This window comes from Protopterus annectens, chromosome 1.part2 (assembly GCF_019279795.1).
Source record: "Protopterus annectens isolate FY-2018-M chromosome 1.part2, PAN1.0, whole genome shotgun sequence".
Lineage (NCBI taxonomy): Eukaryota > Metazoa > Chordata > Ceratodontiformes > Protopteridae > Protopterus > Protopterus annectens.
The window spans coordinates 1,052,247,506-1,052,271,718 of record NC_056727.1 but is presented as its reverse complement, the minus strand read 5'-3'; positions in this window follow the sequence as shown (position 1 = coordinate 1,052,271,718).

Genomic DNA, 24,213 nt, shown 5'->3' with positions numbered 1-24,213 from the left:
ATACCGATGGTGATGGTATAGCATTCCAAGTTTCTGATGAGTTTTCTTGCTGTTAGTTTGAAGGTGAATGTCAAATTTTAATGTTGTTGTTAAGGACACATACGAGCTTGGCATGAGGGACTATTTTGATAGAGGTTGAGTTTTGGCTTACTATGGAAAAGGAGCTTTCATTTATTTTGGTATTTTTGGATGGGTCTTTCTTGGGCTTATGGTAAAAAATCATTAGATCATTAGTTTGGTTTTGGAGGCATTGAGGGCTAGGTGATTGCTTAGCATCCATGACTCATTGCTGTTGAAGGAAGCCTGAGTTGCATGTAGGAGTGTGGGGAGAGATTTGGCAGTGCAGATAATGGTTGAGTCATCTGCATATTGAACAAGTTTAGCATTTGGAATACAAAGATAAAAGTTGTTAATGAAGATGTTAAAGAGAAGAGGACCAAGGATAGAACCTTGGGGAACGCCTGTAAAAGTGTCAAGGTAGAAAGAGGTACTGTTTTTCCACTTGACTGCCTTTTGTCTGTTTGACAGGTAACTGGAAAATCAGCTGATGGAAGAAGAGGAAAGATTAAGTTGAGAGAGTCTGGATAGGAGAAGACTATGGGAAATGGTATCAAATGCCTTAGACAGGTCTTGGAAAAGGGTAAAAACAAGATTGCTTAATTCACAAGTGAGGGTGATGTGGTCAAGAACTGATAAAAGGGCTGTGGAGATACTGTGACCAGATCTGAAAACAATGTTGTGTAGGGGTCAATAGGTGGTGATCAGGAATGTATGGTAAGTGTTGCAGATGAATGCATTTTTCAAAAATTTTGGATATAGGTGAGAGAATGGCTATGTGACAGAAGTTGTAGATATCTGTGTTGTTGCCCCCTTTATGTAAAGCAATGATAAAGGCTTTTTTTTCCAGAGGAGAGGTACATAGGACTCTTGAATGGAATGGTTAAGTAGGATACAGCTGGGGAGAACTATCCTGTCAGCAGCTAAATTTAGGAGTTTGGTAGGTAAGTTGTCTGGTGCATTGGAACATGGTTTTAGCTTTTGGAGGAGATTTTTTTATGGTGTTATCAGGGATGGGTTTAATGGTGAATTGAGGAGGGTGGGTTTGACTGCAGGGAGAAGTAGATGAGTTGTTGGAGGTTGGAATGAAGTGAGGGTACTGAGGTGGCAGGGAAGGATGTTGTAAGTTTGGCTATTGAGTCTATGAAGAAGGAGTTAAATTTGGTGGCTATGGTATAATCTGGAGAGCTTGGGTCAGGACAAGGGTTTTATTTTTTGCCAGAAGTTAGGGGGGGTAGGGATATACTGCTCCAAAATTTCTTAGGGTTGGCTTTGTGATTTCTCTGATGCTTGGAGTAGTAGGATTTACGGTCAGAAGTGATTTGTTTTTTAACTCTACTCCGAAGGTGTTTATACTCTGTTAGGAAGTTAGTTGTTTTGTAGTTTTGGTTTAGTTTCCATGACTTATCTCGTGTATGCATGAGGGATATAGTTTCTTTGGAATGCCAGGGGGCTATTTTAGATTTTACTGTCTAGGTTCTAGGAGGAGCAAGGTTGTTTAGTAGGTTAATGAAGGAAGTATTAAAGTAGGTAACTGTGTTGTTGAAAGGAAGAGTTTTCAGAGGGTCTCACTTTATATGTTTTAAGCAGTAGGAGAAGGTTTATGGCTGAAGTTAGTGAGGGTACGAGTAGAGATATAGTTATGTTGTAGTTGTAGGGAAGAAGGTGATCGATATGCAAAGGCAGGAAGATGATCACTAAGGGAATCGGGTAAGGTGTCGCTATTAGAGATAATATTGGGGTGGGAGACTAATATCCAGTCCAGAATAGTACCAGAGGAGTTATCTTTATTAGGTCTGGTTGGAGAGGTAATTAATTGGGTGAATTTGAAGAGGTTTAAGTTTTGAGAAGTTGTAGATGAGTGAATGGAGGTCCAGTTAATGTTTACATTACCTAGGATAATTGTTTCATTAGTAATATTTGATGAAGTACAAAAAAGCTGCCGCTGTATTGCCAAAGAGACACCCATCAAACTGGAAAATACAGTATGAAAACAAAAACAGGGTGTCTCACCACGATACAAATAGACTGTAAACTCCTGGATAGTTCGTGAAAAAACGTCTTTTATTGATGTTAAAACAAGATGAGCGCTTTCGCGTAGATACCTCTATGCTTCATCAGATGTAATATGTAATATTTGATGAGAACCAGGAAAGGATATCTTCAAGAATGGGGATATTGTTTCCAGGTGGTTAGTAAAGGGCAGCTATGCAAATGTTTTTGTAGTTATTAATTTTGAGGAGGGCCAAGGTTATTTCGGTAGTAGCAAATTGAGGTATGGGGTTGGTGTATGGTGTTGCTATTAGAGAGGCGGAAAAGATTAGGGTTACACCACCACCTTTCATTTGTGTTCTGTCATTCCTTATAATACTATAGTTAGGGGGATGATTTCAGAGTCTTTCAGGTGGGGTTTGAGCCATGTTTCAGAGATAGATAATATGTCTGGGTGGTTATGGGAGAGTGGTTATGGGAGAGCGAAGCATGGAAGTTGGGTAATTTGTTGCAAAGGCTTTGAACATTTATAGTTGCAAAAAGGAGAGATTTGTGGGTAGATGGAGTATTTTGGCATGTAGTAGGTCCAGGGTTGGGGTGTATATCTCTGAAAAGGAGAATAGAAACAAGTATGAGAAGGCAGGCTAGATGTCTTTTCAATTCACTAGGGTTGGAGCTGGAGGGAAGAGAAGATATAGAGGTTCTATTTGAGAGAAGAGGAGCTTTCTTTTGAAGAGAAAAGAATCATTATTGTGGTAAAGATGGGGGAAATATAGGCAGAGTAGGAGGCTTTGGTTTGAAGAAGTGAAGAGGTCGTGTGGAGAAGTGGGGAAATAAGAGAAGTGTGGGAGAGAAGTAAGGTGGAGTAGCAGTAAAGGGAGGATGGAAGAAATACAAAGAGTGGTGGTTGAGTGGGAAAGGTATGCATGGTTCTTTGGGGCAGTTATAACTATTGTGGATTGTTGGATGTAATATATGAGGGTAAGGTGATAGGTGGAGTGCAGTGGGAAGTAGATGGTGTATAAGTTGATTGTGGGGGGGTGTGAGTGGAGGTACAGACAGTGCTTAGTAGGAGAGAGGGATGTAGTCAACTAAGAGGTGGAAGGAGCTTGTTGAGATAGGTTGAGAGCAATGTGGGAGTGTTGTAGTGTTTATAAATGTAGTAGTAGTGGGGGCGGGTGGTAATAGGGGACAGGGTAGGGGAGCGGAGTTAGCACATAGGGCGAATGGAGCAGACAGAGCAGAAAAGTAGGAATGAGCAAGGAGAGGGTCTAGCAAAAACTATCAGTGAGACAACCCAATTAAGCAGTACAGAGCAGCTGGTGAGCTCTGGTGAGTTATGATATCAGAGTGGGATTTGGGTCTCAGAACTAAGAGGTAGTGGCTACTAAAGTAGGAATACCTTACAACAGGGAGAAGTATATTCACGGGGCACCAGGGAGCAGAACAGTATTGAGCTATAGCTGACTAGAATTGGGGCACTAGGGAGCAGAACAGTATAGCACTATAACTGGCTAGAATTAGGAGTGGGTGTATGCTGCCATCTAGTGGCATTCCTGATTATTGTGACAAAATGTAACTGAAGGAAGAAAGCTGGTACAAGGGAAGGGAAGAATAACGGATAGAGGACTGCTTTTAGAACTGCTGATGTGCACAACCCAAAGTAGCCGCCCATTGATTTAGATAGAACTGAGCTAACACAAAATAATTTGTAACCAGATGAAAAGTTTTTAACCTACACTCAGTTTAGTCAGGAGGAAGAAGGTAGATTGAGCCAGTGGTTCTGAACAATGTTGCTGGTTCACTTTCCTTGAGAGGGATATACTGGTCTGGCCACAGTGTTGTAGATGAGGGGGAGCACCCACAGTTCAAAAGGCATGGGCGAGCTGTAAAAGAAAGATTGAGTTAAGAAGAGATGTCTGTAAAGCATAAAGCAGCTGAGAGAAGGGGAATAGGACAGACCAGGGAACAATTGTTATTATCAGTAGATAATGTAAATTCAGCAATCATAAAACACAGTGTAGAAAGACATTATAAAACCACATTTTAAAAACAAATAAGGGTGAAATGGGGTGAAGAAGCAAGCAGTTATATAGTCCAAAACACTGATATGCAACAGAGTATGATCAAAAACCTCAGTAGGAAATATTGCAAACAGTACATGCATTCATGTAATTGGTTTTCACACTATTGTTACTGGCAGAAGAATAAACAATTCAGATAAGGTAATATTTCAGCCTAACAACAGTTCAACTAGTCTTTACATTTAACATTATTTAAGCATATCCACATTGTATATAGGTCTAGTATTGACTGTAACGACATTGATATTGCAGCCACTGAAATAGAGTGGAATGAAGCTATCGCAATGGAGAGAGATGCACAGTAAGCCAACAAATGGGAGCTCAACGGTTGGTAAAGGATCGGTTACAGTTATGTAACTGTTGGCTACACTATATATATTTCTAAGCAGAAGAATACGAGCGGGTGTGCGTAATGCACACTATTGGTGTATTACACTAATGGGAATAGGAAAAAAGCAATCCCGTTTGTGGCACAATCAGCATAAAGTGTCCTCTGCTTATTGCAAAAAATAATCTATAAAAAGATTACAAAGTGGGGCTCCAAGCGCGGAGAAGCATGGAATGAATCAGGTAGAGTAGTAATCTGTACCGATTCACTCTAAGTGCGTGTTATACCTCAGTTTGGTATGCAAAGACACTTGAGATAGAATTGCAGTCAGCTGCAGAGGTATACGCTATAGCAAATTGTTTGTAATTGTATTCATGGGTCTCCACTGGGAAATGAATACGTGGGCACAATATGTGCTGTTTCTATAAACAAAGCAATTACAGTAGGAGATAGAGCACGCTACAAGTGTTACTCCCTATGGGGATAAAAGGCACGTGTGTAAGCACTTTGTGAATAAGCAGTATAACATCATAGTTTGTGCCTGGGAATAGACTCACAAATATCAAACCATACCAACAGGACTACTCATAAGTAGTTACATCAATAGAAACGTTTTACCAAAAAAAACAGCCTGATTCTAGTCACTGTGACTTACCAGTGAGCACACAGCAGTCCTATGCAGTTGGAATAAGAGGGCAGAGGTAAAAGTATAAAAAGATGGCGCCTCAGGCAACACCTAGTAGATTTCTTTCAATAAATGCAGTACGGCTGTATGCCATGCATGTGTGTTCTACTGTCACTGCAATCAAGTATAGCACTGTAATAGCTCTAGAATACAAAACAAATTCAGTCACATAATGCAGTCTTTTACTCCCACTCCAGGAACAAATGGTATATGGTATATGGTTGAGGTAACCCATGTTATGAGCAGATATGATTGTGCTAACATTTCACAGACTGTTATCAACAATACCAATAAAGTTACATTTTTTGCAGATGTCCCCTTCTATTCCCATGCCTGCCAACTAAAGCATGGCTGATCTAGATTATGTACTATACAATAACATGCCTCTCAAGTGTCATGATTTCACGTAATATAATTAAAACTGCCTAATCCATCTCTCACAGAGTTACCAGAAAAATGATTACCTGGATTGCAATGTACTACCAAATCTGCTTATAAAACACTTTGGTAGTTACAGAAGTCCACATTATGTGAAACAGTTCTGTGTAGTAGTTTACCTGCATTTGATATTGCTTGGCCCATACTGACCCATTCTAACAGCTTGAGAAGTATGTATGTGCTACATCAGCTATAGAAGAATTGTAGTCACTGTACTCAGAGCTGACACTACATGCCTGTAGAGTATTTAGTGTCAGAGTTTTCAGGGATATAGTCTGCATTGTCAGTAATGGATTGTTTCTCTCTCTATCTCCCCATCTCTTATCTTCATTTATTTATTATTATGATTTAATATTAACACAAGCTGCTAAACTAACTATATTTTTGAAAAATGTGATGTAATATAGTTATGTGTTATTATGATTCATATTAACATACTTTCTTAAACTATTTTGTTGCCTTTGTGGTTTACTTCTTACTGGCATGCTGTTACCATACTGACTGTTATGTTATTGTTGCACTGGGTCCCAGCACGAATGGGACCCAGACTGGTGGTACCACTCTGCTGCCCCTGTACTACCTGTGGCGTCAGGTAGTACTGCTCCATGGGACGGGGCCTTGACCACCTCTTTGAGCGGCGGTGGTGGGGGTGTTGTTACCTGGGATGAGCTGCCGGTCTTGGTGTACAGGATAGTCTACCATGGATTTGACCACTGCCTGCAGCATATTGAGGGCATGCTGGCTGATCTGTGGGGAGCAGTCTCGCCTTGGTGCTCAGCCTCTAGCATTGCCACCCTCAGGGCAGTGAAGAAGCAGGTCCAACTGTCCATTGGGTGGGGATGTAAGTCACACTGCTGCCATCTGGAAGCACATGGGACTTGGATTCCACAACACCCTCCCTATCCAAGGTGTTCACCCCCTCATGTGTCACTATACCTCTGTCCCTTTGCCAACATTCCACTCTCACCTTAAAAAAAAATGGGCATCTATTTCAAAAGAAAAAAAATATCGTCCCATACATAGCTCTCCATTTTGCTCTTGTGTCCACTGCACACACGTAATTTGGTCCAATTGGCTTGACAATGCAGTTATGTTGCCCTCACCCCTCTCTCTGGGGTTGCATGTTCAAAGTCATATACAAATTCTGTCAAAGTGCGCAGTTGTTGCTGTATAAGAAATGGATAGCTATGGTTCTTTCTTACACCCTTCCTACACATCCCTCCCTGCCTTTCACTATGTTTTCCCTGTGCTTGCACCAAATTTCACCACTTTCCTGTCTCCCCATTTTTCTTTTCTTTATATTTTTAGCATGTTGATGCATAGTGCGCCATGTTGCACAGCTTCACTCAGCTCAGCAAAATAGAGCTATATTGACTATATGTGTTTTTAAACTTGGAATGCACACTTCCAAAACAAACACCTGCCTCATATTTCGAACACAAGACCATCCCACCTGCAGACAAGTGCATTAACATGCCACACCATACAACTCTTGTTTGCAGCAAGTGGTGTAAAGAAAATATAATAATTGCCAGTTACAGTCATTTAGCATGTTTCACTGAAGCTGCGCACCATGTCATGTCGCGCAAATGATTAAAATGTAATTAAATTAAAAAGATTTAAAATGGCAGTGTACCTCGGACTCTGCTGCAATAGTATACCATTAGAAAGCCAAATACATAATAATAGATGTAAGTGAGGCCTGTGACAGCAGGTAAATGTGCCCTTCAGCAGCAACATGTAGAAAGACACCTGCGAAGGCATTAATGGTTCAGCTGGGACCCTGGTGCACACATGCACCCATGTACAGCCATGCACATACTTTTGGATGTAGAAAATGTATGTCACAGCCTGTATATGTCACATATATCTTGCAAATACACCTGCTGCAGCAGTGACTCAGTAGGTCAGTCTTTTAATTGCCATTGCAAATGGTAAATTTGCCACACAAAGTCCTGGGTTCAAATACACTGGTGTGTAGAAATGAATTTACAGTATTGTGAAGGCATCAATTAATAACTGAGTCATACACTCTTTATCCACACAGTGCACTTCAAATGACATGTCTGCTTTTCACTGATGGAGGTCACAGACCTGTAGATAGGAACACACTTCACATATCCCTATAGCAAAAATATATGTGCATAAACTGTCACGTCATGCATTAATATGCATTTACACAGAATGTCAATGCAAGTGCTGCAAATGGGGGCCACTAATATCAGAGTGCACAACACAATCATTCCAAAGTCACTCTGCAGATTCTCATAGCTGCACAGCTATCATACATATTGGAAGTCATTGCTTGTAGCAAGGCTTGCCCTCATACATGCTGCAAATTACTACCAGACTGCAACACATGGCTTTGCAGTTATCCAAATGGTGGGCATATTGTTATACATATATACTCCAACTTACCGAAGGACACACCAAACATGTTGCCTAGTACTCTGTTAGTGATACCATTGCCTAACATACTTACCTTAAACACATGCTTTATTTGGAGTGGAAAGGGTAGCCTCACTCTGGCTCGGCTTCTACAACAAGGCTGACACAGCTTCCCCAGTTACTCCTACAGGTTGTTGTCTGCCAAAGTGTTCACACTCTCTGCCTATGTCTATTACCAGGAGCAGCAGCTGCAGCCTGTTGCACACACATCTCTATGGTAAGGTTTCTGCTACAGATTTAGCCTCTGGGATGATGTATTCTCCTCACCTCAGTAATGTTCAGCACAATATATCAGAAAGGGGCCCTAATCTACATTGTCTGATGATAGTGCAAATCAGCTGTGTTAGCTGCAATTAGCATTTCAGACCCACAGATTGGTTTAGAGGCAATCACCTGCTGATGAGAAGCATGTATAAAAAAGCTGGATATTTGGAACCTGTCTGCATGAGACATTCCTCAAACAGAGCACCCCTTTTTGAAAACTTAACATATCAACAGAGGAGTACTGTACACAATCAGGTAAGTAACTACTTTTGTGTACAACAGGATGGAGATGGGTGAATAGATGTACTAGGAATAGGGAATACAGCATTAAGCCTGTCGTAGACCTGTGATAATGACATGCCATTGATCTCCTGCTGTCTTACACCTACACAGGATGTACTGTACATAAAGGGTGCATTGTCTGTTGTCATTGTAGCAGACTGGTCTTGTTGGACTGTCCCTTTATAGTGGTTGTAATAGCACACTGCTAATTGTTTGACACTTTTCTTATGATGTATTTTCCAGGGGTTGCCTTCAGGGGGCACACCACAGTAGACCTGAGTGTTGGGTGTATGATCATACAGCAGTATCTGTCATGGCACACATGGGAATACCCGACTATTGCTACTTTCTCAGTTGTATCTACTACACTCTTAGTACATTTGAACACTGTGAAGTATGAAATGTGTGAGCAAGCAGTGGACAGTGCCAGCCATGTTGTTCTTGCAGTATCTGTACATAGTATGCTTCCATTTATGTGATCCTGTAATGTGCTCTCTTTTTAGCCTTTCAGAAATCATGTATCGTAGATGCCATGCACCCTTCACTGATGTGGAAAATGAAATTATACATGAATGATTAAGGCAATATCATCACATCCTACTGTCCAGGAGGAGGCAAAGCAGGGAACAGCAGGCTGCATTGTGGGCAGACCTTGTCTGTGATGTGAATGGCATGGGCCATCAGGGCAGGACATATGAGCAGGTTCAACACTGTGCAATGGACATTATCAGTGCTGCATGACGAAGGGCAGCAGATGTAGCCAGGGATCTTGCCATCACTGGTAGAGGGCCTGCTTGAGAAACAACCACTTATGCCCACTGAGGAATGCCAGGTAAACCTAGGCACACATGACAGCTCCCAGGCATCCATCTCACATCTCTCATATATTATGGAGGTGAGTGCCACAGTTTGTGCAGAAGAGGAGCATGCAGATAGGCTTACTGTGATCAGCATTGTAATACTATAGCAGTCAGTGTGCCAGGCTATACATACTTTTACATAAGTGACAGGTCTTAGTTCTTGGGTGGGATTTTACCCCAGTTGTAGTCTCATACTCAGTATGTGACCAATACAAGTAATACAGTAGGTACTGTAAATGTGAGATATATGGATGTATTACCTAGTTGTGCTGCAACATGCATTGGTAGTGATATAACCTCACCATCAGCTTTTCACAGGTCTGTCAGGTACTGGCCAAGGCTGTAGTCCTGCTCCTGGTAAGCATGACACTGTTTTGTTAAGGAACATTTATATTCTATTAAAGTTAAGGACCATAATAATGCCCTATTTAAACATAATGTTGTGTGTAAACAGGGTAGAATGTTTTTATTTTCCATTCTGGAACAGGTACATAAGGATCTTAGAGAGGGTAATCACAGGAGTGTAGCTGAACAAATAGAAACCCTTTGGTTGTGACAGTTAAGAAACAATAATCCTCCTGGTTTAAATGAGGCATTTACTCTAAAATGCTTTTTAAAACACAAAAGGTTAAAAATACATTAAGTTAAGCAGTGAGACGTGTATTTCAATATATTTGTTAAAGATAGGTATACTGGGTTTTTATGTGTTGTTTTATCAAGTATAGTGTCATATTGATTAAGTAAAAGGTAAACTGTACTGGTCGTGTTTTACTTGATTTACCTGAAGTGATTGTTAAAAAGATCTTGAGTTGAATGTGTATTTTACACTGTAAGAGTAGGTGTTATCACGGTCCAAATGCTCCTGTTACTAATAAAGTAAGTAAATGATCCAAAAGAGAAGTACAGGAGCAAACCAAGGCTGGCAACAAAAATCAGCATAAATCCAGCAGTCACTAAGGCTTATTCAAGCAGCAAAAATAAATGCTAGTTCAAACAATGACTGAATCCGAGCCAAATACAAATAAAATCCAAGCCGTTTTTTTGGTAAGCGCTTTCACCCAGTGAGGGCTTTTTCAAACCATAAGAAACATTGAATAAAATCAAGTTACATTTTATAAGGAAATTGGGCTGACATCACTTCCTATTCCTGATAAAAACTTCACAGTATGCAATAGCAATATATATGTATGAAAAAAAAATATATAAAATATATATATATATATATAAAAATACACATCTGTGAATAAAAGCAGATATAAAACATTTTATTAAAATTCTAAAATATGTGTATTTATTTCACAGTTAGTCTCCTATTCTTGAGAACAGGTTTCAATTGAATCTTATCATTCAAACCTGGTCTGCGGTCTGCTCTAAGTCTGATGATCCATTTTAATTCCAGTGTTTCAGTGTAATTGCATATATCCCCTCCCCTAACACTGGGTTCATTAATCTGTAAAACTAGGAATACAAAAGAATGTGTGTTATCACTGTCTATGATGTGTTTAGAAAGTGCACGGCTTGGAGACAGTATGCCAATATGATAAAGGTGTTCCCTTAACCTATCTCGTAGGCGTCTATCTGTCTTGCCTACATAAAATGCTTGACAGGCAGTGCACTTGGCTAAATAAATAGCATGTGATGCATTGCAATTGGCACTGAGTTGAAACCTGAAACAATAGGAGGTAACTGGGTGAATAAACTGAGAACTCGTGTCTACAAATCTACAAAAATTACAACAATTACAAGGAACAGTACCCACAATATTGTTCAAATGCTCATTAGGCTGTGTGGATACGCGAGGGTAACAAAGTAATATGTGTAAATTTGACTTGTTCCTATATCTAAAACAAGGCTCCTCTCCAACAATATCTCTGAGTTGTGAATCAAGTAAAAATAAATTCCAATTCTTGTTCAAAACCTCTCTTATACTGTTCATATCTTGCGTATAGCTAACAGAAAATATGACTGGTGGATTCCTAACTTCAGGACATATCCACTGAAAAATATGGTCTTGCAATACCATTCCTCAGCTCCAAAACACCTTCAAAGTGGTAGGTGATCTCAACTGGCCTATATGCTCTTTGTATAAGCCTATTGTTTAAACTGGACAACTCTTGTAAGAAACTATCATAGTTTGGATTCATCCTGGATGCTCTTATCGCCTGTCCCCTTATCAAGTTCTTATAAATATAATTAGGGCGCATACTTTCCCGATGTAACAGGGAGTTCCTATAGCATGTTTTTCTAAAGACTCCAGTATTGAGCATCCCATTCAGCAGTCTATCAACAAAGACATCCAAAAAAGTAATACAACTAATTGAACTTTCCATAGAAAAGTTCACAAAAATAGTTAAGACTATTAATCTCTTTGTGGAAGTCATCCAAAGCTTTATCTGTGCCAGTCCACAGGAGGAAAAGATCATCAACAAAATGGGCATAGAAAACAACATGTTTTTTAAAACTATCTAGGACAAACAGCTTGTTGCATTCCCAGTCCAACACAATGAGGTTGGCGTAGCTATTGGCACATGACGTGCCTATAGCCATGCCATCCTTCTGAATATAGGCTACCTCATTAAAAAGAAAGATGTTATTTTCCAAAACAATTTCCAGCAAGGCATCAAATAAGTCTTTCATAGCTGGACTATAGGCTTTATAATTCTGTAAACATCTCATAGCACTCTCAACACCTTCAGAGTTAGGTATCATGGTGAAGAGGGACTGTACATCTAGGGTAACCATTTTATAATACATAACTAGCAGTAGATCTACAACCTTGGAGTACAATTCCAGTAAAAAATGTTTCGTGTCTTTGAGGATATGTGTAGATTCATTCACCAAGGGTCTTAGATGTTTCTCAAGGTAGATAGATACGGGGTCTGTTGCCCAACCTCTCCCTGCCACTTGTGGTCTCATTGGTGGATCTCAGGGATTTTTATGTACCTTGGGAAGGCCTTGAATGACTGGAGTCAAGGGATCTATCACATGTAAAAAATTATATAAGTCTTCATCTATAACTTCATTAAGTAATAAGTCTTGCAACATGTATGATATGTTACACACCTTACTCCAGACTTCATCCAAACTAATTGTTTCATAAAAATCACAGTCACTTAACATGAGAATAATTTTTTGTAAATAATCAACACTATTAAAAAGCAGTATGGGTCCACCTTTATTGGCTGGTCTGATAATGAGGTTCTTATCATCCCTCAAGTTGTTCAATACTGTCCTCAATCTAGGGGTTAAATTCCCGTACCACTTTTTCTTCCTGTTGTTCTGATCTAAGGTATGTAGATCATCCTCCATTATTTTAGTAAAAGCATCTAGTAGGGGATATAATACCGGTACATAAGTACTAGTTTTTTTAAAGATCTTATTATGCATGGTGTCCTTAGAGGAAATACCAAAGTCCAGTTTAAGCTGGACATTCTGACTAAACAACCTCACATCTACAACAGTGTCTGTGATTTGACTCCTAACAGAAGGTATAAAAGATAGACCGCTGTTTAGGATCTCTATTTCATCCTCAGATAACACCCTGTCTGAAAGATTCCAAACCAATGTCTCAGGACTTTGTCCCACATCTTTTTCAGTGTTTGTCCCATAAATTCTCCTCCTGAGGCTTTCCTTTTCTGTCTGCCCTGACTCATGGACCTGTTCCTCCCTCCTCTGTATTGTTCGTCTATGGGGTAGGGATAGACCCATGTACACCTAAGGGGGCTGTTTCCTTCTAACAGAAGGAACTGGAAGTGGTTGCAAAGTAACACTGGGTGGGTCAGTGGATATAGTCTGTACTGAGGTAGTGGGCTGTGTATTTCCAAGCATATCACTAGTACAATTAGTGTGTTCATGTAAGTCATTACCTATATTCACACTGCTAACCATCTGTGTGCCTTGGTTAACATCCACATCATGAATGACATTAACAGTTTCAGATAGATGAACATTGGAGATAGGCCCTCGATTTAAACTAGAATTCACAATACTCACAGCACCATTATTCTCAGTAGACAAAATAGAAGAACCGTTAACATTAGTATAACTAATAGTATTAACATTGTTATTTCTATTAAAATTAACATTATTATTTCTATTAAATTCTGTCCTCGGCCAAGAAAAGACTTGGCCATTTATGAAATCTACTGTGTCCCTCCGTATTTTAGAGCATTTATGCTCAAGTAGCTTCTTTTCTTACAAGAAAACATTGTCTAACAGTCACTCTGTTAATCTGCCTACAGTAACTGTAGGAAAATTAGTAGAAATAAAGTTTTGTGAATTCTTGATCTTCTCCCTCAATAACAGTTCTTCAGAAAGAAGAACTCATTAAGTAAAGTCATGTACTTAATACTGACCTCCAGATTGAGTTGTTGCCACTTGTACAACAACTCTGGATAAGTGGAACCTGTCGTCGGCATCTTAGGTACACGTAGACCTCTTGGAATGATCCTACGCTGGATACAGACTTCAAAGTGTTGTCTTTGGGTCTGTAAACATTTTAATAAAAAAAAAATCAGCTTCAAGTTGTTCAAAACACTCTGTAAGGTCATTTAACACTTCTGATGATGTCCCAGCCTCGGTCTAAACCTCAGACACTTTGAACGTCATCAATGGATTATTCTCCTCACATACATATTGCAAAAACCTATTCAGGCTCTTGGATGATTGTAATGATTGCAATGTGGTTTCTAAGTTAAAAGGCAATTCTATGTCAACTTGTTCAGCCATGTCACCATGATAAGAAATGAAACAAATAAAGTACACTGTAAGAGTAAGTGTTACCACAGTCCAAATGCTCCTGTTACTAATAAAGTAAGTAAATGATCCAAAAGAGAAGTACAGGAGCAAACCAAGGCTGGCAACAAAAATCAGCATAAATCCAGCAGTCACTAAGGCTTATTCAAGCAGCAAAAATAAATGCTAGTTCAAACAATGACTGAATCCGAGCCAAATACAAATAAAATCCAAGCCGTTTTATTGGTAAGCACTTTAACCCAATGAGGGCTTTTTCAAACCATAAGAAACAAACATTGAATAAAATCAAGTTACATTTTATAAGGAAATTGAGCTGGCATCACTTCCTATTCCTGATAAAAACTTCACAGTATGCAATAACAATATATATGTATGACAAATATATATATAAAAAAAAATATATATATATATATATATATATATATATATATATATATATATAAAAATACACATCTCTGAATATAAACAGATATAAAACATTTTATTAAAAGTCTAAAATATGTGTATTTATTTCAGAGTTAGTCTCCTATTCTTGAGAACAGGTTTCAACGGAATCTTATCATTCAAACCTGGTCTGCAATCTGCTCTAAGTCTGATGATCCATTTTAATTCCAGTGTTTCAGTGTAATTGCATATATCCCCTCCCCTAACACTGGGTTCATTAATCTGTAAAACTAGGAATACTAAAGAATGTGTGTTATCACTGTCTATGATGTGTTTAGAAAGTGCACTGCTTGGCGACAGTATGCCGATATGATAAAGGTGTTCCCTTACCCTATCTCGTAGCTGTCTATCTGTCTTGCCTACATAAAATGCTTGACAGCCTAATGAGCCTTTGAACAGTATTGTGGGTACTGTTCCCTGTAATTGTTGTAATTTTTGTAGATTTGTAGACACGAGTTCTCAGTTTATTCACCCAGTTACCTCCTATTGTTTCAGGTTTCAACTCATTGTCATTTGGTTTTATGGTTTGAAAAAGCCCTCACTGGGTGAAAGCGCTTACCAATAAAACGGCTTGGATTTTATTTGTATTTGGCTTGGATTCAGTCATTGTTTGAACTAGCATTTATTTTTGCTGCTTGAATGAGCCTTAGTGACTGCTGGATTTATGCTGATTTTTGCTGCCAGCCTTGGTTTGCTCCTGTACTTCTCTTTTGGATGAATGTGTATTTTGTTCTGAGGAAGTCTATTTTGGATGAAAGCAGAGAGGAAAAATTTGACAGCTAATCTAATTGTGGTTCTTTATTATGAGTATTGGTGGATTTTTCATAACAATAGTGCAGGTATTCATGTACCACTTTTTTCTTTCTTATTACAGGTGACCATGGGAGTTGATCTCTATTCCCTACACAACCTGATGTCTGTGTTTCTTCAGACTCTGATGATGATGTTGGCCACAGTGAGGCACAGGTAGGGGTGTTGGGGGCTGAATCTGTCCAATAGGTAGACATTGCTCTTCTGCCTGCATTGTCACTGCACACAGTCAGTATGCCCACAAATACCCAGTCCCTGGAGGACACAGATATTGAACAGTCAGAGTGTGGGGAGACTGAACAAGAAAGTGTGGCAACTATGGCTCCAGTGAGTGTAGACACTGGCCATAGCCAGAGAGCTGGTGAGGTCCCACACAGGTGGATTGACAGGGGTGCTTGTAGGAGGCCTGCTGTCCATGCACCACCTGTTGCAGGTGTCACATCACAGGCCACTCCGACCATGTTTCAGGCTGTCATGGAGGTACAGGAGCATTCTAAACAGAACACCAGATGTGTGCTTAGGGTTATGGATGTAGCACAGTCTGACATCCTTGACTGCCTCCACTGCATTGCGCACACCCTGGATCAGTTGTCTGATGCAGTTGACAGAAGGTGGGCTGAGACAGACAGTGTCTGTTTTGAACTGCACATTGTCTGTGCTGGAACGTGTGCTTGGAGTTGAGTGTCGGTCCCATGGACATAGGTTAGCAACTCCATCTGCTGAGAGTCCATGTGGCCATGCACAATCACACTCCCATAGTGGCAGTACATCCAGCGCTACAGAGGGGAGTGTGCTGTCCAAACCATGACATGGCAGGCCATGGGCTCATGGTCCTTGGTGTTCTCATGGAGGATACAGTCCCAGCAGACAGCTGTCACCATCAGGTACTAGCACCACTTCTGACCTTGGAGATGGAGGTGCCAATGCAACTGCTAGCAGAGCCAGTTCCCAGGTTTGGGACTGTAGATGGTGAACTGTCAACTCTACCATGTATGGTCAACAGCTGTCCAACATACACAAATATAGGGCTAGCACTGAGCTTGACTGTGTACATGCACAAACTCACATACCACTGTGAAATACAGATCACCTACAGACACACATGGCACCTTTCCATGGTCCATCTTACCTGCTTCCCTTCCTGACTCACACATATGCTGTCAACTGTTTGGGTCAGCCTAGGCCTCCTGCACCCCCACACAACACTCTCTGCAAGTGATGATACCTGTGCCACATCCCTGTCATCCTCACCATTGATGCAGGGAAATGAAGCTATGTATCTGATGCACAGGGTGACTATATTAGTTGACATGTACTTGAGTAATATGGTGTTGTTTAGCTATGCCACTTGTAGTGGTTAACATCAGATACCATATGCTGGCATTTGTCACGAATATGCCACATACTTTTGTGTACCTTATGTTGCATGATGTTGTAATGGATGTATAGTTACAAGATGACAGGTGTGTCATGGACTTGTATATGTTTCTGTTTCAGGAGTCAGTTTTGATAACCTATGGATACACAGTGACAATAAAGTAGCACAGGATGGCATGTCAGCACAGCAGAAATATGTCTTCAGCAACATACAGCACTATAATTGCATGGCTCCATGGGTTCATATGTGTATAATAGGCTAACAAGGAAAATGGTGGCATTCGGTGTATTCATGCATCCCTAATCTGTGAACAGATCTGCTACCCTTGGTAAGTGTCTCCAGGGTTTGGGAACTCATGCATCTAGAAGCTGTGATGATGGAGATAACCCATCTACAAATATCATGTGTCCAGTACAGACAGCTGCCCAACACCCATTATGATTGTTATGTTCTGCAGCTGATGTGTACTTCACATGCATGGGGGGCATGTTTCATGTATGATGCACTGTCTGTGTTACATACCTGTCTGTTCAGCATGTACTACATATACCACAGTGATGTTGTAGGTGTGTAAAACAGGTGAGATGTGTTAGTCCTGTTATAGATACTGAGGAGGTAGAGAGTGGGATCCAACACCTTCCTGTATGGAGCCAGACAACCCCCTATGAAGCATTTAGGGGACAGACTACACATGTACGGTCATGACACGTACTCTATAGGACATGTTATCTAGGCTTGTATTGGTGTACTATGGAACCTTTGTGGCTGCTACAGTTGTAGGAAATGCCTGTGTAGTGACATAGCAAGGGTGCCATTACACACAATGATAGCTGTGATGACTGCCACATTCAGTATAGCAGTGACAGTCTGGAATTTGCATCCCAAGCCTGTCTGTGTAAGGAGTACAACACTGAATGCATTCCCCACATCTTAACGACCAGTGAAAGTCAATGGCTACATTACTCTCTGTGTCCATAACTACATGTGTAATGGCTCAACTGTTTTGCGGGGTGCAGAAACTACAATATTTTGCAGGGGTGGATGATGTCCCACAGGATAGTATTGTACAGTCATTAGCAGTTAGTCTTTGTCAGTGGCTCAAAATACAACTGACTTTGTCTTACACCATCCTGGATAACTGTTGTTTTGTGTAGGAGTCTGTAACAGCTCCCAGTATGCAATCACCTGCTAATGTACTCAGTCAAAGGTCACTGACAGTGGCTGTGACTACAGAGAGAGAATAGGCAGATGGTGTATGCCAATAATGGATGATGGTGAACCCCACTGGTGACTGGCATCATTGCAGTACAGGTCTTCCACTGCTATCTTCCCAGAGTATGACTGTCAGACACTTGCCTATCCACCAGCTGACATAAAACTCTGTACATGACATACACAGTTTCCAGCAAAGCCTGCAGGACTAATATTGTCATATACCATGTCAGGCCATGGTTGGTGGAATGAGACATAAGTGTGACATCCATTGCATAGTGTAGCAGTCAATGGGCTCCACCAGTTATAGTCGATAGGCATGATGGCCTTGAGCAAAAGTAACAGTATTTGCTCCAGTGTCACTAGGTGTATGCCAGTGTCAGTGCTCATATCCATAGTAACTTTTATCATGGCATTTCAGGTGACATGACTCAGAGGTCTGGGGATACTGCTTGGCACTATCTGCTCGTTGTCCTCTATGTAAGTAAGTGTTGCAGGAAGAGAGTCATGCAAGGTGTCTGTAGAGAGCACAGAAAAGCATGTTAGGGAAGTTTAATATGTACATACTGTGTTGCTTAGTCATGCTGTGGCTCACTTGCCCAAAGGATGGTCCAGGTCCTTACCTACAATGCCCTCGAGCAGTGCCGTGACACCCCCACATAGGGAACAAACATAGTGCATCATGTGTTTACCAATATTGATGACCAGTACAGCCCCCGCCATTGTGAGGTCCTTCCAGGTGAGATCTGGCCACAGATCCGTCTCCTTATAACTAATGGCACGTACCCCCTTTGCACACAATATAGACATATATGTTAAGATGGACATATATTACCTGCTATGGGATGGTTGACATAGGGTAACTGCACCTCTCCCTTCAGATGAGACAGGCAAGTATGCATAGCTCTACACCTATGCATTATGTTAGCAGCATTACAATTACATGAATTCACCTGTATGTAACAGGAGGGACACAGGCTCATCATGGCTCGGCGAACCTGTCTGGTAGACAACTGCTATTCCCAGGCTATGCAATATCAGGTGCAGAGTTCTGTATGTCAGTTGGGATACTGGTGCCCCCCCCAACATGGAGGCACTACCTCCTCAGTTAAAAAAAGCACATAGTGTAGTTGTGATGTTGAGTAGACAAGGTAAGTCACAAAAGTAGCCTCCCACACAAAGCAGAACCATAATGCACAGGTTAGTTACATGTGTGACCTCAAAGGACAGGCCCAGATTGTCGGTGATCTCATACAACATGATGCCACATGTGATGGGTTTGGAATCATACCTAACCTATACACCCAACTGTCTGCATCAATAGTCCCTACCACATGTGACACATGGCATTCCTACAACCCGTCCCATAACCATATTTACAGAGCAGTTCATAACTGGCCTCTCATTGGAAGATACACAGCATTTATTGCACATGTTAACATTCTAGGCTGCATCCCACATGTGATCTGACAAGGATTACTAACACCATTGGGACACCTTTGCAATTATACTGACACTACTGGCTGCACACCAGATGAGTTGACAATGACAGCTGTTATACCCTTGCACAGAGGTGGCGCATCCACTGGCTGACATAACTATACACCTGTTGATTGAGTATCCGTATCTGTATGGCTGTAGGGGCAATCATCATGGAGCTGATTAGCACACATATATGTGTTCTATACACAGGTGACTGTACACTGTCTGGATGTGTGACAGGTGGAGCATGACTGTTACATGTGGTGGACATTTCCAAGGCAGTCACCATGGACATGGGTGAGGCTGCATCAGAGCATACAACTCCCTAGACTTAGCCAAGCTCTCTGACTATATCCTCTGCTCAGGCAACATTTACAAAGCACCCACTTAGGCATCCATGATACTATCATTGTGAGGTTACTAAGTGGTCCATTGCTGGCACACATACACAACAGATGGACATCCACCTCCAATATCTGATCTGTCAGCAGAAGTGCTCAAGAGGGCACAGCCCTGGGTCCTCTACTGCTTGGAATCCATTCAACCACAATACACATGACTGCTGACTGACTGTGGCTAACAGTGTTGGCTGTTGTCTGCAAATTGTGAGCACTCATAGAGTCTCTGTGGTATGTCACTATCCTGCAAGAACACATGCCTTTTGACATAGTAATAGCCAAAAACTCCATACAAATATATATGTAGTATCAGTTCCATTAGTTACACCTATGTACCTGGTAAGTAGCACATCAGTTGCAACATGTGATATACATACTCAGTGGTGAACAAACTGGGCACACAGACCTGGCCACACAGGTTTCCTCTTAATGTGCATCAGATCACCTTGTCTCTATAGTGGTATGGCAGGAATCATATGGCATAGCTGAGGCCACAGCCCCCTGAAAGTGACATGCTCATACCATCCAAGTACTCTTCACTCAGTATGCCAATATCTGAGTGCAACAATCATTTGGTGATGTACCTTTCTACACAGTGCTGGCAATTGCACACGCCAGTATGGTCCCTCCCTCACAAGGTCACTTCACATCTCCGGTATGTGTTCAATGAGGATAGTTCACAATGAGTGTCATTCTAACCTGTGGCATATAGACTACGCAGAAGTGATCTGTGCCTTGCATACAGGGCAAAGAGTTCCTGCTTTATTGCATATGCTGCCTATTTGTAGGAGCCATAGTAGATGGATAACCCACTGTAAGGACATTAACCTTGTATGTGACATTGGTAGTACATGCTTGTGGGAGAGATTTGTCTGGCAGACTTAAACCCACCCTTGAAACTGAACACTGCCTAATGGCACACAGAGCACCTCAGTGCATCTCACCACATGCCATCTATATGATGGGCTGGGTGACCATTGTCTCAACACAGGCTATATGCCTATGTCCCTCTTGGACTGGAGCAATATGTACTAATCCTGTAACTGCAGGTATAAATATGTCTATGATTGTGAGTGCTCTATGGCCATATGCCAGTAAAGTTCAAACATCCTGTGGTTCAATAACATGATGTAAAATTCTCTAACAAGCTCACACACAACCATGGCTACATTGAGGCTAGCACCACTTCTAATCACTGAGTACAGGACATGCCAGGGCACACATGTAGTGCAAGTTGGCTGTATGTAGATGAGAACATTTACCTGTGGAATGGCACACACTACAGATCACAGTACGTGATGCACACAGCACATCTCATGTCTGCTAGTACTAATATTTCAGGACATATTATGCTTGATGGCATCAGCAGGCCTTGCTCTGGTCAGTCCTTTGTGGGGCCATATCACATGCTACAAATAAAAGACTACAAAACCCTACCTATTTCTATGTTACCAAAATTATCATGTTTATGCCATCAGGACACACACATTCACCATGTAGAGTGGAGTGAGATTAGAACCCCTACCTATCTAGTGTTACACACTTTAGATCACAGTAGTTATTTCACACACCATGGCTTAAGTCTTGATACTGCACTGTCAGCTGGTAGTCTTAAGGTGTATGACATCATCAGGCCTTGTAGAAGAGGGCAGTGTGGAAGCCAGCAGAAAGTTTCAGGTACAAAAGTGCATAACCATTGCAGGTGGACAGCCCACGAGGGCATGGCAGTTGTTTTTCAGGGGTATACACAAACACACACACACCAAGTAGTCTGGAGTGAGATTAGAATTCCTACCTATCTAGTGTTATTTACTATAGATTACATTGCTTATCGCACAAACCACAGGTTGAGTCTGTTGAATATGTGACTGCAGGTGCAGTGCTTGTGCATTACACAAATGTGGTGTGTGTTGAACAGCATCTGTGAACTGGAGAGTGATATTGATTCATACTGTTATCTGCATCTAGTATCCTAGCAGTGGGATAACTGTTATTATTCTAGCTATGTGTCTACATTTACCAGTATGGCCATATGTGGCTGCTTGCAGTTATATAGGCAAACCTGTGGGCAGGAACAATGTGCCCTGTCCATGTATGCACTGACAACATTATATATTACACTACCTGCTCAGCTGCATCTCTCTACATGCTGACATCCAGCAGGCACAGGGGTCTGTAGGTAACTGGATTATGCACTGTTGCACCCTTAGTTCTGATCCTTTGAGCAACAGTATGGATGTGTGATAGTGTAGATTTACTCGCCATTATCAGGGTATGTAGGACAATACAGACATCCACACACATATTTATGTAATTAACAGGGATATCTATATAACTGTAGCTGTGTGCATGTATGATATGCATATGTGTTATGTAGATATATGGGGAGAGTCTATGTATCAATGTGATATATATAGCTATATATATCATGATATATCTAGCTGACACTAATTAGCGATAGATATACTATGTATGTCAGAGAGAGATAGAGACAGATGGATATTTATACGTATATGTCTGTATCTAAATACATATCTATACAAAATAGGTCACTCTGATGATGGGGCAACAGAATTGCACTCATTTTAACTGTTTGGGCATGCCTAGTGTGACTGTCAGTACTTATAAAGTGACTCCAGGCCTGTACTCCAGTCTAGGATTTTGTATATTGCACACTATACTGCTCAACTGTCCAGAGTTTTGTAGAATGCCCAGAGATTTGGCTCATAGTTTTGGTCTGTTTCTCATAAACTTTGTGATTTTCTGGCAAATCACTTGGATGAACTTAGGATTGAAGTTACTAAATAGTGACATGCATTTGAGTATCTGACTTAAAATCCTTCAGAAAAAAACAACTTGAAACAAACCCTGTTATTTTAACAACTGTTTACATTTATGAGAGAAGTATTTAACATATGCCCCTATTTGTGGACATTTGCACCCCATTTTGTTGGGCTTTGAACAGATTTATTACACTGCAGACACTGACATCTGTCCCTGTTTCTGCAGGACTGCACATCACCCAAAATGTCCACGGCATTCCCCAGCTGTCTGCTGTAATTAATATGTGACTGAGGCTCATAATGTTACACCACACACAGACTGACAGTCTGTCAAAACACCAACATAATAATACCTCATATGCAAAATATGTACCTACTTCCAGATTAGAAGCATCAACACCATCACCCATTTTAACTTCCCAAGTTCACTGAGGCACACAGGCTGTCAGACACAGTGGGGTCATTCATCACACAATCAACAGCATAAATATGTACATTGTTATTCCTGTGTTATGTGTGCCATACAATGTGTGATCAGGTTCTATGTTATAACCCTGAGATTGCCTAGTCGGCTGATATACCATTGCTGACTTACTGTTAAAGCAGTTATATGGGAACACTGTTGTGTTGGGGGGTGGGGGAACAACAGCACATGATCTGCTGGGATAGGCAGTAGTCCAAATATCATGTGACCCCACTGTTTAACATCTCCCTTGACTGATGTAGTGCATATTCCAATTATGAGACCTAGTGATTATTAGGGAACACATACTATTGGACTGGATAATTGTAGTCTCATGTGGATATTGCTTCTGTCCACATAGCCCACTATATGTTCTTGCATAAATACAGCAGATCCATACATATGATACCATATTATAGCAATCTTTACAAGTAGTGTGTACATGAGAGACTTACCTTGTGAATGCAGCAGTTGACAGAACTGTAGTTCAGAGCTGACTCTGTGTGATGCAAGCAGTACATAGCCAACACATCATAGGTACAGGTTGTGTGGGTTGTCTGGCATAAACAATGTTACTATATGTATGTTAGTAGGAGTAAGGTGTCAGTGCCTAGGGCCCTAGGTTGTCAGTGAATGTGCTATGCATTATCACTTATCCAAAGACAGGGTGTACTGGGTATGCCTATGTCTGCCTACAGGGGCATCATCAAGGGGTTTCTCCTCTGAGTCCTCCTGTGACTGCGGTGACATAGGCACTGGTGGGGGCTATGTATCCCTTCCCTTTGCTGATCCTGCTCCAGATGTTTCTACAGGATAATATTGTGTAGCATGGCACATACTGTCAACATATGGGCACATGTAGCTGGAGAGTACTGCAGAGCTCCAAAAGATATATCAAGACACCAAAAACCGTGACTTCTGAAGCCCAAACACATGCTCTGTGATGTTCCTAGTTTGTGCATGTGCCTCATTATGGCGTTCTTTAGTGGGTGTATATGCATTTCTGATGGGTGTCATCAATAACGGTTCCAGTGCATAGCCATCATCCCC